Here is a 16477-nt window from a genome sequence, read left to right on the forward strand (position 1 = left end):
AACATGAAGGTAGTGATGGTAATGTTGTAAGCATAGATGGCAAGGTGCAAAGGTGCAGGGGGTGGTAATAGCAAAGGATGGAGCAATTGCAGTGAGGGTAAAGTATTGTTAACAGTGTATTAGAGGGATATGGACTGTGATTGATAAACTCTACAGATGTGGTAGATGCACAGTGGGTGTTGAGTTTCAGCAAGTATGGTGACAGTGGGAAGCACTCTAGTAGCTGGATGTAGAGGTATAAATGGAACAGGAAGAATTGACAAAAGTCAATGTGACGGGTAGATAGGATAGATGACATGCAAAGGGATTAGGGTGTTGACAAGCAGTGAGGCTCCAACAAGTGTAAATAGTGCACAGTTGAACTGAAGGAAGATTACAGCATAAATATCAGAGGTGATTAGCACCTCTACAGGTGCTTAAGACAGAATCACAGCAGTGCCTAAACATTGCTGTGAGTATTGACAAATGAAAACACAATAGTGTAGGGGCACTATTGTAAGCAGGTAAGAGGCTACAGTAGTGCCCAACATTGTTGTAGACGTGTGGGGATGAATGTGCACAATATACTGAAATGGTATAGGAGAATGAGGGTATAAATGTTGTAGGTTGTAATAGGGTAAAAAAAAATGTTGATAAACTGGAAATTGGTGGCAGCTTTGTGATATGCTGTGTAGGTGCACAAGTAGGGGAAGGTATTTGTAATGCTGATGGTGTGCCAGGTATGAAGGAGACACATCCTAAATTAATACCATTGATGCCAAAACATATATACTAAAATCGATTTTGATAAATAAGGAGTAATGAATATATCCTATAGCACTTAGACCTCAATCAAAATAAATAGATGACCTGCGCATAACATTGTTTTCTTTGTCAGTTTTATGACACTTCTATCTTGACAACTCTTTTGCTGTAGCTAGTGTATATCAGCATTGTCTTCACACTCTGATAGCTGTTTTGCAGATATGGATCATGGAAAATCGATAGCAACTCGATTTCTTATTAGCTGGTTCCTGCAAGAATGGGCAATACTGACAAAACAAGATCCCTTTATTGGGGCACGATCTTAGTGGCTGTAGCATGTGGACTTGGGTCAGAGAATGCTTATACGTGTGAGATGGATCTGATGAGGCATAATTACACGGATGAAATCAAAATTGCTGAAATAAAGATTAGGTTCAAGAGAAAAAGAAAAAGAAAACAAATTACCTGCAACAAATGTTAAAACTTGCTATCAACAGGGTGAATCCACAAACTAACAATATCCTCCTTTGGAGACTCGAATTAGACAGTGTTTATAAATTTTCAGTTCCCATAATGAATTTTTGTATTTGAAAACATTTGAAATTATGCTAGTAAGCCTCCTTTCCCTGTATTACCTTCAATGCTTTCTATACCACTAAATTCATATATCTTGACACCCTTTAATTACATGAATGCTACACCAATGCTACAAGTAGATCCTGTAGGTGCCATACTGACAGTATGTCACCTTTGAAAGCTATTTTTATGCTGATTAACTAGAAACCTATAGAGAGCAAACCTGTCTTCCAAAAAAAAATTAAGGTGGTCTAGACAATTCAGAACATAAATGGATATATATGTAACATTTTATCAAGAAGATGTGATGTTGAATGCCAATGAGGGACTGAATAACTGTAAAATCCAAAAGAACATTGCTGAAAATTTGAGGACAATACTGTGTATCTGATCCAGTGGATACAGAGTGATGAACGTGATGAAGTAAAAAGAATTAAGAGGGGTATTGAAGGAACTGGATTACACAGAACATGATTAAGTGGAAATACACAAGAATGGCAACAGAGACCTTGAGTAGCCGTCATTAGATGGAGTGAGGATTAATGGGTTTAAATGCTGGAAATGGGTGCGGGAGCCAATGGGAAGCGATGGACTTAATGGATATACCTATATGTATGCTGGGAGCATGTGATGAAAATATGCCCAGACATGTATGGAAAATGATGTTGTTAACATGTGATGATGTTTACAAATTATGAATGCTAGTGTGAAAATCAAGTGCAGATGAAGCAAAACCAAATGTCAGATAAAAGTAAAATAATACTGAATTCAAGGGTTCATCGTGAATATAAATGACATACAGGGGAAACACAGAAAGATGCTTAACATGAGAGTGATATTCAAAGCCAGCCATAGTAAGGAGAGTATTGTGAATCTAAATGATGATGGTTTGTTGTATCCGAATGAGTCGATGATATCATTGAGGGATATCATCGGTTATTACATGTTTCTAATTATAATGGGTTCTGCATTGCGTATTACCAACAGGAAATTAAATTTTCCAGAAGTAACTACGTGATACAGTTGGAACCGAACCTCACAATAAAAAAGAAGAAAAGATTCAACTAATTCAATAAAACAATTACAGGGACTACAAAAGAAAATGAAAACGTAATTGTATGCATAAAAGGGGAGATGAGGAAAGCCGATGATAATGCAATCTCTTCAGAAAATTTATAAAACATGTCATGGATAATCTGAAATATAAGAAGGTTAAGTGAATTTTGATACTGAAACAAGATACAAGGTTAGATGAACAAAAAAAAAAACGATTACAGCAAAGAGAATGGCATGAACAGAACAAAACGAATCACAGAAAACAAAGAAAAAAAAAGGAAAATATGTGGGAATATACGTATTCCATTGCTTTTGCACAGGTATGAACTGACGTTGTCATAAGCAACTCAGTATCACATGAAGTGACTTTAAATGGGATGATGAACCAAGTAAATTTTCAAAAGAGAATCCGAAATGACAGAGAAGAGAGGAGATATTTACCACTTTTCTGCTGTGGAGACGATCTGCCTCTTTCTGCTAGTCAGAAAAACGATTTGAAACAAAAAGGGATGAAGGAGGAAGGATTGCTCTTCAGTGACTTGCAAAGGAGTGACCTCAATAACCAGGAAGGAAAATGGGAAAGAGGAGAAGCGAATTAGGGGAAAACGCGATGGCGAAAGAGGTCTGGGTTTGGCAGACGATGGATGTCGATAATGGATTAGCAGGAAAAAAAACTTGATGCCCTGAAGCTAAGTCGATGGGTATTAGCAAGGAAAATGGATGATCGTTGAAGAGGATCGATGTCACTTCTTAAAGAGAGCATAGAAGGCTCGAGAGAGGAAATGGTTGAGGATTAAGGGTGGAGAGAAGAAGGTTCGTTGAGGATGGACGATGGAGACTGAGAAAGGGGATGCGCGGGAGAGGGGTCGTTGCATGTTTCCTCTTTTTCAAAAAGGAGGTCTCCTTTAAGATAATTTTCCATAAAGTGTTTTTTTTTTTTTTTAAAAAAAGAGTTTTTTAGAAAAATTAACTTAAAAAACTTCAAAAACCATTTGTTTTTCTCGTAGTTTTTCCAATTTTTGGTTTTTTGTGTTATTTTTCCATTTTTTTATATTTTTAGAATAAAATCTTAAGATTTGCGAGGAAATAAAGATTTAAAACTGATTTTTTTGTATTTTTGCAAAAATATTTACAAAAGAGAGTTGTCTTGAGAATTTCAAAGCTATTTTGGGAAAAATTCTTCAGGAAATGGGTTTATATCTGAATTTTTCGGAAATATTCGAGGTCTACAACCTCAAACTAAAAAATATAGGGTTGAGGATCCAACAGAGCGCCGGATGAACTACCCGAGTTATTCAAAATCATTTTTGATATTTTTGTAATTTTAATTTGAAAATCGGACAACGAGGCTCAGATTTGGGTTTAAAACACTGGATTCGGATCCGGAATTGAATTTGAATATATCAATATGGAATTTAATCCAGAAAATCTGAAGAACGATTGAAATTTAGCTTTGGTTTTCTTAGAAAATAGAAACAGGGGCAAATAACCTTTGAAAAAAAATTTGGGGTGTTCACACATGGACAAGGTGCATAGATAAAGTGTTGTATACATTGTATTTAACAGCATAACACCGGGTCCCTCCTTCATGTTTCTAAACATCCTTCGCCGTAAATGGATCAAATGAAGTTTACCAAAATATGATACTTCTCCTAGAAGATGAAACACTACAGTAAGTCATAAGCTTACCTTTTGCTCTAGAGAATCTGCCACCTGCTTCCATTCTGCAGCATCAAACTCTTCTTCTTTCAAGTGATCATCAAATTCATGTACATCCTCTTGAATCACATTCTAGAATTCTATGCACTCGTCTTTGCATTGAAGAATGATTCTCTCGTATCACAGATAATAAAAAAAATATGCATTGACTTTTGTACATGGTACATTGTTGTATGATCACATTCTGGAATTGCATCTTGATGATCTTTTTATCAAGAATAGTTATATAACTTGCATGATATGGTTTTTTGTTTTCAGAAAGCCGAAATGCACACACACAAAGCACATCTGATTGACATCTGACTATTATCTCTCTTTCCCTTTTTCGCTAAGCCAGATTTTTTTGTCCCATAGTCGCAAACAAGGATTCATGAAGAAAAAAAAAAGTTAAGTGCAATAACAGTCTACAAAACAAAACCAGGTTTCTCATATATCAAGCAACAGCTCTGGCACACAGGACTAACTTCAGTTCATTAAAAGGAATTTACAATAGCTAATTTGCCACAATGGGTTAATACGACAATATTTTTTTTTTTGCAAAATAAATGTTGCTCCAGCCAAATTGTCCTATTCATTAGTTTAAAAGAGTGTTAACATGAGCATGATGTCGATGTAACCTGAATGAGGGAATCATGTGACTCTTATATGGGTAGTATGATATTGTCATCAAGATACACGATACACAAAAAGGTTGACACATTGAAACCACCATATGCATCACAAGCTAATGACACATAAGCACCAAACTCTTAGCGAAAGTTTATTAGTGTTAAGTTATCAGTTCAATTGATCTTCAGCAAAGAAAAATGAAGTTTGATATCCTCTCCAAACCCTTGGAAATGACACCCAACATTCATCTAGACCACAAATGAACCATATCCAGCAAAAAGCACAGTTCAATGAACTTTTACACTGCAGAACCTAATACTTGAAAGAGATGCAGTATAAGAAAAACAATTACATACAGGGCTTATTTAATGTCAAATTTAAGATCAAAATCCTTGTTATAAAAAAAAAAACTTTAGGAAGAGCACCCTTAGTTTGCTCGACTTCTAAATCATGAACAGTTCTTGACATTGTACCACGCTGCTGGCTAGGTATGCCCCCCTTTTCCTTCATTTGTATCTGATATATCAACAATGGCCTCCTTTCCAGCTGAACTTGATAGTATGGGGTCTTTATGATTCAAACATACTTAAGGAACAGGGATAAGATGCAGGGTTTATGGAAGATTGTTATAGCAATGCGATAAACTTAAGAAAGTGGTAAGTTATATCAAATGAAATTACAAGCCAAGGAAGACATAAATCACAGTAAAAAAAAAAAAGCAAGGCAGCCTAATGAACCGATGAAAGCATGCAGTAATAAAGAGTGCAGATCAAAGCATGCATTGGATTAACAAAAAGAAATTGCAGATCAACTATGGCATAACAATTGAAGTAAGAAAAGGAAAATCACAATGAAACTAAAAAAAAAATCGAAAACAACAAGGAAAATGCGAACCAAAAATCAAAGAGAGGAAAAAAAGAAAGAAAGAAGAAAGGAAAAAAAAACTCAATAAACAAAAGAGAGTTTGTTGGAATGATCATTCCATTGATGTTGCACAGGGAGGATCGGTCCTGCTATATGCAGATCGATTCCCACCTCTCATGCCTTCAGATGTAAATGAAAGAACATAAAGGAGGAAGCACAAGAAAGATTGGTACATGGAAATGCCGAAAAATGAAGGAAAAAATAGACATTCAAAAGTAAGTAAAAATAAAGCCTAAACGATCCAGACAAAGGAATGCAGTAGATGGAGAAGAGGATCTTACCAAAAAAAAATAAAGGGGAAGAATTACTTACCTGCGGTTACAGAGGTAACCGACCTTTATCTGTTACTTGGGGGGGGGGGGGGGGGGGGGAAGACCAGGGGAAATAGGAAGGTGAAGAAGAAGAAGAGGGAAAGAGAGGTGAAGGCAGATGAGAAGAAGGAAGAAGGTGCGGGGATGAGAGGCAGTTCGAGAGGAAGGAAGAAGGAGGATGCTGTGGTGAAAACGGATGGTCTGAGGGTTTCCCTTTAGCCGATTTTTAAAGAGGAGGATGGAAAAATCGAGAAGGGGGAGAGCTTGTTAAGGATCGACGACTAGCCATGAGCGGAAGAGGGGGATGGAGCGAGAGGGGAAGTCGGCAAAGGGGAGGCAGAGGTTTCGAGAGGGCCGAGAGTATGCGCGCGCGAGAGAGAGAGGGTTTTTGTAACCCTAAAAAAAAAAATTTGTTAAAAGTTTTTTATCAAAAGGCGAGACTCTGTTTTTAAAGAATTTTTCAAAAGGGTGGTCCAAAAAGTTTTTCTAAAAGATGGTTTTAGTTAAAAGATGTTTTTCAAAAGGAGGTTTTCAAAACTATTTATTTTTATTTTATTTTTTTCTATTTTTTTATTTTTTTGTTCTTTTTCTTCATTTTCTATATTTTTTTTTGACATTTTTGCAAACAAAACTCTAAAATCATGGAGTTTCTAAACTATCTATAAGATTTTACAAATATTTACAAAAGAGGGCTTTTACTGAGAATTCGAGGTTATTCTTTTGAAAAATTTCTTCAGAAAGTGAGTTTATATCCAGAATTTAAGGAAATATTTGAGGTTGAAAAGCTCAAATCGAGAAATACAGAGTTGTGGATCCAACAGGATACCAGATGGGTTGTCTGAGCCTTTCAAAATTTATTTTTGGTATTTTGAAATTTTAATTTGAAAACTTGGATAACGAGGCTCAGATTACTGGATCCGGATCCGAAATCGAGTCAGATATATAAAATGGATTTAATTTCAATAAAAACTGAGAAATAAAATAGAATTTAGATTAAAAAGTGACTCAATTACTCAGAAAATGGGGTTAGGGGCAAAAAAGAAATATTTAAAAGATTTTGAAAAATTTGGGGTGTTCACAGATGCCCCCTCTTTGCTACTAAGCCGGTTGAAAGTTGAGCTTAGTGGCAAAGATAACACTCCAAATTTTGAAAAATGCCCCAGTTAACAGATCTAAACGGGGTGTGGAAGAATTGAAAAGACATAATTTTTCAGGCTTAATACCTTATCTTGAAGGGCTTTGGGGAGACAAAATCCTCGAAAATGATATGACTGAATAATAGAAACGAGGAAATTGTGATGGGACTTTGGGTGAAAATCTCGAAATGATGAAAGATAAGAACTTTGATCAAATCTCATGAGTAAGACGAGATCAGCTTTTTGGAGTGACTCAGGTTTAGCCCTTAACCTGGATGGGATGAAGATATCTCAAGATAACCTGAATGAGGGAAGGAATGTAAGTGGACCTCAATGGGACATTTATGAGAGAAATGCCTCGTGAGATGAAACTCAAGTATGATCCTTTCCTGGTTGGATATACAAAGCATGGATTCCTCGCTGAGAAGAACCATGATGGGACTGGAAGAAAAACACCTTGTCGAAACGAGGAACCTCGTTAGAACGAGACTCAGGTTTAACCCAAACCTGAAAAGGAAGATACATCGTGTCACAAGGTTCAGGCTTAACCCTTAACCTGAAGGGGGACGACCAAATGAAATCCTCGGATGAAGAAACCATGATGGGACTTTTCGGAGTTTGGACAAATAAATTTGAAAAGGGGTTCGCGAAAGGAGAAAATGGGGTTCCCTAAAGCTTGGAAAAGGGATGATCTTGGGTGTCTCATTGCTAAGACTGAATCAACTTTTGAAATTGATGACCTCTCGCAGCAAATTACAAGTTTGACCCTTAACCTGAGTGGGTACGACCATACGGATTTCTTCAATGAAGAAACCGTGATGGGACAGGAAGAGATACTTCAACTGAATGAGGCAACTCTTTTGGAAAATATCAATGCTAGGTTGCATCAAAATGGATATTGAATATTTATTTCATTCTTGGAATAGCTAGAAAATTTTGCCAATAAGATAAAATTATAGTTGACTCAAACACTTGAAAATGTGCACATATGTGCAAAAGACATTCCCTCTTTTACCTAGAGTATTTCCTCCAACGAGGTTAACTCCTTGGTCTTAAGAGTCAAATTCAAATTTTTTAGCGCTGATGATTTTCTTCAAGGAAGCTTATCCATTTCCTTGATATGAGAAAAGAAAATATTCTTAATTTCATAAAAACAAGCAGGGGAAAGATACTGATAAAGGAATTTCACATGAGAAAAGATGACTCCTGGCAATTTTGGCAGTTTGATATCTGGGTGTTTTCCCATGATGATCTTTCTGCACTCTTTTTGAGTCATTGAACTTTCTCGGGTTTTACATCATCCTTCATTTGGATGTGTCTTGACTTTTCTCTCTTTTTCGGGGAAGGGTACGTCACAAACTCCTTTATCTTGCAGATGTTTTGATCCTTCATTTATCTTTAAAATTATATTGATGTTATTGGCTCAAAAGGTCTTTTAGATGATAGTAGAAATCAAATATCTTTTAGGGTTTGTCGGTAGGTTTAACACACTCGCCTTTATCTCGACGATGATCTGAACTTTTCCTGGAAAGATCCGTCACAAAACTCCTGCATCTCGGAGGTGATCCAGATCTTCTTTGGCCCCAGGGATCTAGCTTGCATATTCGTCTTCATCTTGACGACGATTGAGAGATCCCTTTTGCGGATATTTGATTGCAGCTTGAATGGATCAGGAGATATAAGTGGATTCTTTTATAGCTCAGGATATTTTCACTGTCTGATTGCCAGAAAATCATCTTAAAACATGCGTCATAGCCATGATCAATATCAATTCACTTCTGGCTTTTCAACATCATCGAATATTTATTTCGCCAATCATACCGAGGATATTTCTTTCATCCTTTTGGTTGATCAACAGGAAAAGATTTGAATTTTACCTCTATTTCGCAAAAAAGTTTCACCTTTTTGGAAAGAATACTAGAGGTAAATAGAGGTGATTCTTTTGTGCAGTAAGAATATTTGGAATCAACAAATACTTTTAGCAAATTGGCAAAGTTTTCATGAATTTTGTGTGAAATAAATCACTCAATATAGATTTTGATACGACCTCGAGTTGAAACTTAGGAAGGAATGTTTTAGATTTTTGTTTTGACCGACCAACTCGAAAGCAAGATTTTTTGGAAGTACCAGCTCGAAAGCAGGATTTTGATTGTAGTACCAGCTCGAAAGCAGGATTTTGATTGTTCGACCAGCTCGAAAGCAGGATTTTGATTAACCGACCAGCTCAAAAGCAGGATTTGTTTGACCGACCAGCTCAAAAGAAGGATTTTTTTGATCGACCAGCTCGAAAGTAGGATTTTATTTGACCGACCAGCTGGAAAGCAGGATTTGTTTGATCGACCAGATCGAAAGCAGGATTTTTTTGAAATGGTAAAAATGATTGACCCGAAGGTTTGAGAAATGATGGACATTGATGAAATTGTAAACCGAAGGCTTGACAGTGACAGATGTTGATGAGATTGTAACCCGAAGGCTTGGAAATGAGAAAATATTGATGAAATTGTGACTCGAAGGCTTGAAAATGATATACTTTGATAAAATTGTGACCCGAAGGCTTGAAGATGGTAGACATTGATAAAATGGTAACCCGAGGGCTTGACAATGAAAGACATTTGATGAAATTGATAGACATTTGATGAGAATTTAGGATATAATAAACAATGATTCAGATTTATCCCTTAACCTGAAAAGAAAAGAATACCTTATAGGCCGAGGTTCAGTTTTGCCCCTTGACCTGAAAGGGAGGAAGGAGATTTTTGAGGATATACTTGAGACTTGAATTTAGAAGAGATATGACAAGATTTATGATTTATGATCTAGGATTTAGATGGACCAGCACATTTGGCTGTATGCAGTCCAATTTTCAGGATTAACCCCTTATCTTGAACGGGAAATATAGAAAGAATAAACTTTGAGGAGACAGAATGGAGATAGAATTTGATGAAAGATTGATAAAAATGGAGAAAATTGATTTATTTTATAAAAGAATTCTCACGAGTAGCATTGTTGCTCTTATGAGTGATCTCACGATTATCCCTTATCCTGAGCGGGAAAAGAATAAAATTTATAAAAGTGGAGAAAAATTGAATAAATTTATGAAAATTGGGTTTTGAAAAGAATTCTCAGATGTAGCCTTGTGGCTTCTGTGAGAGGTCTTAGGATTTTCCCTTATCCTGAATGGGAAAAGAATAGATTTTAAAGAGAATCAATGAAGAGAAATTGATATAAATTTAGAAAATCAATAAAGATTGACGAAACTCGTGTTGAAAAAAGAATTTTCATAGGTAGCATTATTGCTTCTATGAGGGGTCTCAGAATTATCCCTTATCCTGAATGGGAACACCTCGGACAACGAGGGTCAGGTTTTTCCCTTAACCTAAGCGGGAATAAGAATAAAGAATACCTCATGGGAAGGAGGCATCAGGTTTATCCCTTATCCTGAAAGGGTAAAGAATAGAATAAAATTTTGGGGGAAAATTAAAAGAGAAAAAGAAATTTACAAAAAATAAAGAGAGATTGATTAAAATTGTTTTGCAGAAAGAATTCTCATAGGTAGCAACATCGCTCCTATGAGGGTCTTAGGATTATCCCTTATCTTGAATGGGAACACCTCGAAGGACGAGGGTCAGGTTTATCCCTTAACCTAAGGGGGGAAAAAGAATAAAATTTATACAAAGTGGAGAAAGATCGAATAAATTTACGATAATTTTGTTTTTGAAAAGAATGCTCACAGATAGCCTTGTCGCTTCTGTGAGGGGTGTCAGGATTATCCCTTATCCTGAATGGGAAAACCTTGGACAACGAGGGTCAGGTTTATCCCTTAACCTGAGCGGGAAAAAGGAAAAAAAAAGAAAAGAATACCTCTTTGAAAAGAGTCATCAGGTTTATCCCTTAACCTGAAAGGGTAAAGAATAGAATAAAATGAAATTTTGACGAAAATTTGATAAAATTGATGTAAACTTGATAGAAAAAATGAATGAAATTGATAAAGATAACAAGATTAACTAAAAATTTATAAGATTTGAGAAAAACGAGTTTGCCTGATCCTGCCTGCAAACAGATTTTTTAAAATATGAATTTATAAAAAAATGCCCCAGTATAACTGGGAAGGAAGAATAATATTTGAAGAATGTTATTTGAGAAAAATAAGAGAACTTTAAAAATGAGATATTTAGAATAAAGAATTTTGAAAGAAAATTTGACAAAAAAAGGAATAAGGTTGACAAAATGATATCCCATTACCAGGGATTGAGTCATCACAGAATCTATGAAAATTGCGTTGTTACTCTATGAGGGAGAGTAACCAACTAAAACACGAAGGAAAATGCCATTTTGAAAAGGATATATGTTGACGAAAAGAGATTTTATTTATGAAAAGATAAACTAGAAAAATAGAATCATAAGATACATTGGAAAAATAAGAGGGAAAATGAATTTGAGAATAAATGGCAAATATTTAAAACTTAAAAAAATTTGCAGGCAGGATCAGAAGAATTTGAAGAAATTAGAAGAAAAGAAAAATACACCTGGGTTTTAAAAAGAGGAAATTTTGAATAATATATACCCAGGGTTTTAGAAAATATAAGGAAGATATAAAAAATCACACAACCACAGATGTACAAACAAGGATGCACAAACAACATTCCCTAAAGTTGACTCTAAATGCAATATTTGAAATGGCTTGTAGGACCTAAGGTATGCCGATATACTTAAGCCGAAGCTCGAAGTACGTGGCATAGAAATATTTCTCCAGTTCTAAGGTAATGGCTTCCCAACATCCTTGAGCACCTACCGATATACCTCGGACTATGGCCCTTAGGTACGTGGTAGGGGGGCGCGAACCCAAATAAGTAGTCCAGTTGTGAGGCTCTCTCCCGAACTATGGTTAAGTGAGACAGCCCAGCAACGTGAAGACCGAGACAATATAGGTAGGGATGTTTTCAAAATATGTTCAACATGCAATAAAAACCAGAAAGCTCTAATACAAGTCCTAAAGAGATAGAATTTAAATGAAATAGAAGCATACACTTGCATATATTGTTTGCATTCAATCCTTAGAATTGAGGAGAGTTGTATTTCAGCCTAAATCTAATGTGAATATGGAATAATCTCCTCAATATAGTCCTACCAAACCATACTTAGATCCTATATGCAATGATGTCAGCTTAGGACAGAGTCTAGGCTCCTAAGGTTTGCATGAAAATGAAGCTGACATTTATAGAATAAAGACTTAGATGATATCAAAGCAAAGCAAAAGCATAGATCCGACCGAACGAAGACGTGTCCCATCACGGTGACCAAATTTGTTATCATCGCAAAAATTTTCCTCTCTTGTGGTTTTTCTCTCTTCCTTCTCTTTTCCTTTCTAATCCCTATCTTCCTCCTTTTTGAAGGGAGAAAAATAAAAGACAGAAAAGAAGAGATAAGAGAAAAGAAAAGAAAAGAAAAGAAGAGAAGATGAATTCTTTTGCGGGGTCTCACTTGATCTTGATTTGAAAATATTTAAAAAATTACTCACCTCCGTTTTGAAAATGTTTGCGGGAAAATGGAAAGACAGGATTCGCTCGTCGGTACGAGGTTCGACCGTTCCTGGCGTCTTTACCAAGGGTAATCAAACCAAGGATCGAATTTATGCCTTTTGCTTTGCCTAAATATTATTTAAGATTTTATTCTAAGTCAAAAAAATACAAAAAGAATCATACTTGTGAAATGCAAGGATGTATGCTCTTTTTGAAAATTGATTTAGAAATTTTCAAGTGTTCTGAGACGGACTTGATAATGGAGTGAAGAATTGGTTTCTGAATGGTAAAATCTAACTTAGAACTTGAGATGGATCAGAGAAGTTCTAAGTCTTTCAAGTAATCAGAGTTGGAAGAATAAATCTTGATTTTGAGAGAGAATGATTTTGAAGCTGAGATAAAAAGGAAAAGGAAAAAAATTTCAAAGTCAAAAAAATGGACTTTGAACTTTGATTCAGGAGAAGAGATAAAGTTTGAAATGGAATTGAATTTAAAATTTTGAAATCCAAATGATATTTAAAAATACAAATGGATTTGGGAATTTCAGATGAAATCTAAAAATGGAATTGTATTTGAAATCTAAAATTGGGAATGGAATTGGATTCTGGATCCTGAATAGAATTGGATCCAAGATCTGGAATCCAATATGGAATTGGATTTTGAATCTTAAAATGGTTTTTGGATTTTAAAATGGATTTAGGATCTTAAATCTGAGATCCAAGATAGAGTTGGACTCTGGACCCTAAGACGGATTTTGGATCTGAAGTCTGAGATCAAAAGTGGAACTGGGTTCTGGATCCTAAGAGGGATTTTGGATCTGAAGTCTGAGATCCAAAGTAGAATTGGGTTCTGGATCCTAAGAGAATTTAGATCTGAGATCTCGAATCCGATGATGAAGTTGAATTAAAATGGATGTTGGATCTATAATCTGAGATCCAAGATGAGGTTGAATTATGGATCTAGGATCCTAAATGGGGATTGGATCTGAAGTCAGAGATCCAAAAGTGAAGATTTGTACTTGGAAATCTGGATCCAAGTTGGGATTTAGGATCTAACTTTGGATTTGGATTTTGAAAGTCCGAATGGGACTTTTGAAGATGGATCTGGGTTTTGAAAACCCAAATTAAATATAAAATTTAAGAAGGGTTAAGTTTTGAGATTCAGAATCAAACTCAAGACTTGATTTTGATTTTTTGAAGGTGAGAAAGATAAACTTGGTTTTGAATTTGAAATTAGAAGATGAATCAGAGGTTTCAAAGTTGAATTGAACCTTGAGAATGGAATTTTGAAAAATTGAATTTTGAAATCTCAAAGTCAAATTGGACTTTGAAATTGAAATCTAAATCTTTGAAATAAGATAGAAGAATAAATTGAAATAGAGATTTGAAGAAAAGATATTTGAGATCACTTGGATTTTGAAAAGAATTTTGAAAATATGATGCAATTCTATCCTAAATGATGAATGGAAAAGGAATTTGAAATTGAATTTTGAAAATCTTATTTCATTCTTCAAGTGAATTAAAGTAAGATTGAAAATATAATACATCCCTGACTATGGTCATTGAATGTATTATATAATAATCGTATTTAAATTCAAATGGAGAATAAAATACATTTTGGTGCTTTTATAGAGTTTAAAATGAAATTAACTCTCAATATATCCTGACTATGACCATTGATATATATTTTGAGTTAATTTTAAGTTAAACTCTGATAAAAGGAGAAAATATCTTAAAAAATATGATGATTTTTGAAAGGGATCTAGTGTGGATCCAATGTTATTCCATAAAAGATAAGAATCTTAAGTCTTGTTTACATCCTGACTATGGCCATTGATGTAAATCATCAACTTAGGATTAATTACCTTTTATAAAATGGTGCACGTGCCATTCATGTTCCCGTTCGTGAATTTTTTCATAAATGAAGGAGAATAATGAAACAAACGATATTTATATGCTCATTCATTCTATCTAAGGCTGGAAATATAAAGTTTTTCATTAATGTCTAGCTTATAACAACACTGAAATTAAAAATATCAAAAAGCTTCCAGCTCGGCATTTCACATATTCCTACAAAAAAGGGAGTTAGCACAATGCCAAGATAAAAGGAAATGGAATAAATTAGGCTATGAATTCAAAAGGTAGATGGTTAATTCTGACTTAAGATGTTGTACTCATGCTAAATGAAAGATGCACATGGCATATTGTGAGAAAATATATACGTATATATATTGTATATATATATATATATATATATATATATATATATGCAATGCCATAAGCAAGTGAAAGCCTATATGTGAGAGGGTACATGCAATGGATGAAAGCAAGAGCCAGGATGGTCCAAGGTGAACCATCATGAAATGTGGTGGTTCCTGATAAACTGCCATAGAAAGGAAGAGACACGGTGGTTCATTGTGAACCACTGTGAAATATGGCAGCTATGGTTGTTCTTGATGAACTACCATAGGGGAAAGGGAACACAATGGTCCAGCAGTTATGGTGGTTCATTGTTGAACTACCATAGAAGAAAAAGAGGACGCGGTGGTTCATTGTGAACCAATGCAAAAACACAGCTGCTTATGGTAGTTCATTGTTGAACTATCATAGAGGAAAAGAAGACATAGAGGTTCATTGTGAACCACTATGAAAACGCAGCAGCTATGGTAATTATTACTGGACTACCATAGGAGAAAAGGGAAATGTGAGGGTGGTACAACAGTGAAGGAATTATGTGCACAGTGATGCATAGCTGAATTAACGTGTTGCTATGGCTGGTGAAGCCATCAATGCAACTGGGGGCTGTGCTGGGATGCTGTAGCAGGTAAAAATGGAAGTGGTTAATGTGCAAGTGAGACAGATGCAGGTTGCTATGAAACAGAAAACATGACAAATGCAACAAATAAGAATGTACAGGAGTCATGGATATGCAGGAAATGAAAGGAGGATTGGTGTTTTGCACAGGTAATAGTGCAAAAATGTAGTATGGTGAGGGTGCAGGGATGTCATGAGATTAGGTACATATGCTACTTTGCAAGGATCTATATGAATGCAGGAAATATGAAAATGAAACCCATAGTTTAAACTAAAAAAAAAAAGAAGAAGACAACACATACCTGTATCTTAAGTTGCATAGATGAGATGCCACAAGATATTAGAGACCATGCCATGAAAGACAGATTGTTGAGATGAGGAACATTATTGTGCAGTGTATTTCACAGTCAATTGACAAGATGATCCCACAAGCCATGAAGCTAAGGCCAAACAAAGTATGGCTCGCGACCAAACAAATCGCAGCAATTTGGGATTGATTTTTAATGGATTGGCATGAACAGGGAGCAGGCCCATTTGAAATCACGTGAGGTCTTCAGCTTGAGGCCAAATACCAAATTCAAGAGATGGGATGAAAATTGGGCTGAGATATCCTGGATTCCTTACAAGATGGTTCAGCCAAAATTTCTCTGGTGTATGCCATCGAATCCTCTAACCAACAGCTATATACTCAGATTCACTAGCCATTCGTATATAGCTGAGTATACCATAATTCAATATTATTGTTCAGCCAACCCCAATGACTATCCCTGCTATTTTCATTATTTTGAGCCCAACTGTTAGCACATCTGCAGTCACTCGACAATTAGAAAATGTAAACTTACATAAATGTGGTACATATTGCCCCAGAACGCTTTATCCGAATGCAATAGCTACAATGGATCACCCACTACCCATGGCCAAGGTGCATAGATAAAGTGTTGTATACATTGTATTTAACAGCTTAACACTGGGTCTCTCCTTCCTGTTTCTAAACATCCTTCGCCGTAAATGGATCAAATGAAGTTTACCAAAAGATGATACTTCTCCCAGAAGATGAAACACTACAGTAA

This window comes from Nuphar pumila, chromosome 6 (assembly GCF_984573655.1).
Source record: "Nuphar pumila chromosome 6, dmNupPumi1.hap1.1, whole genome shotgun sequence".
Taxonomy (NCBI): domain Eukaryota; kingdom Viridiplantae; phylum Streptophyta; class Magnoliopsida; order Nymphaeales; family Nymphaeaceae; genus Nuphar; species Nuphar pumila.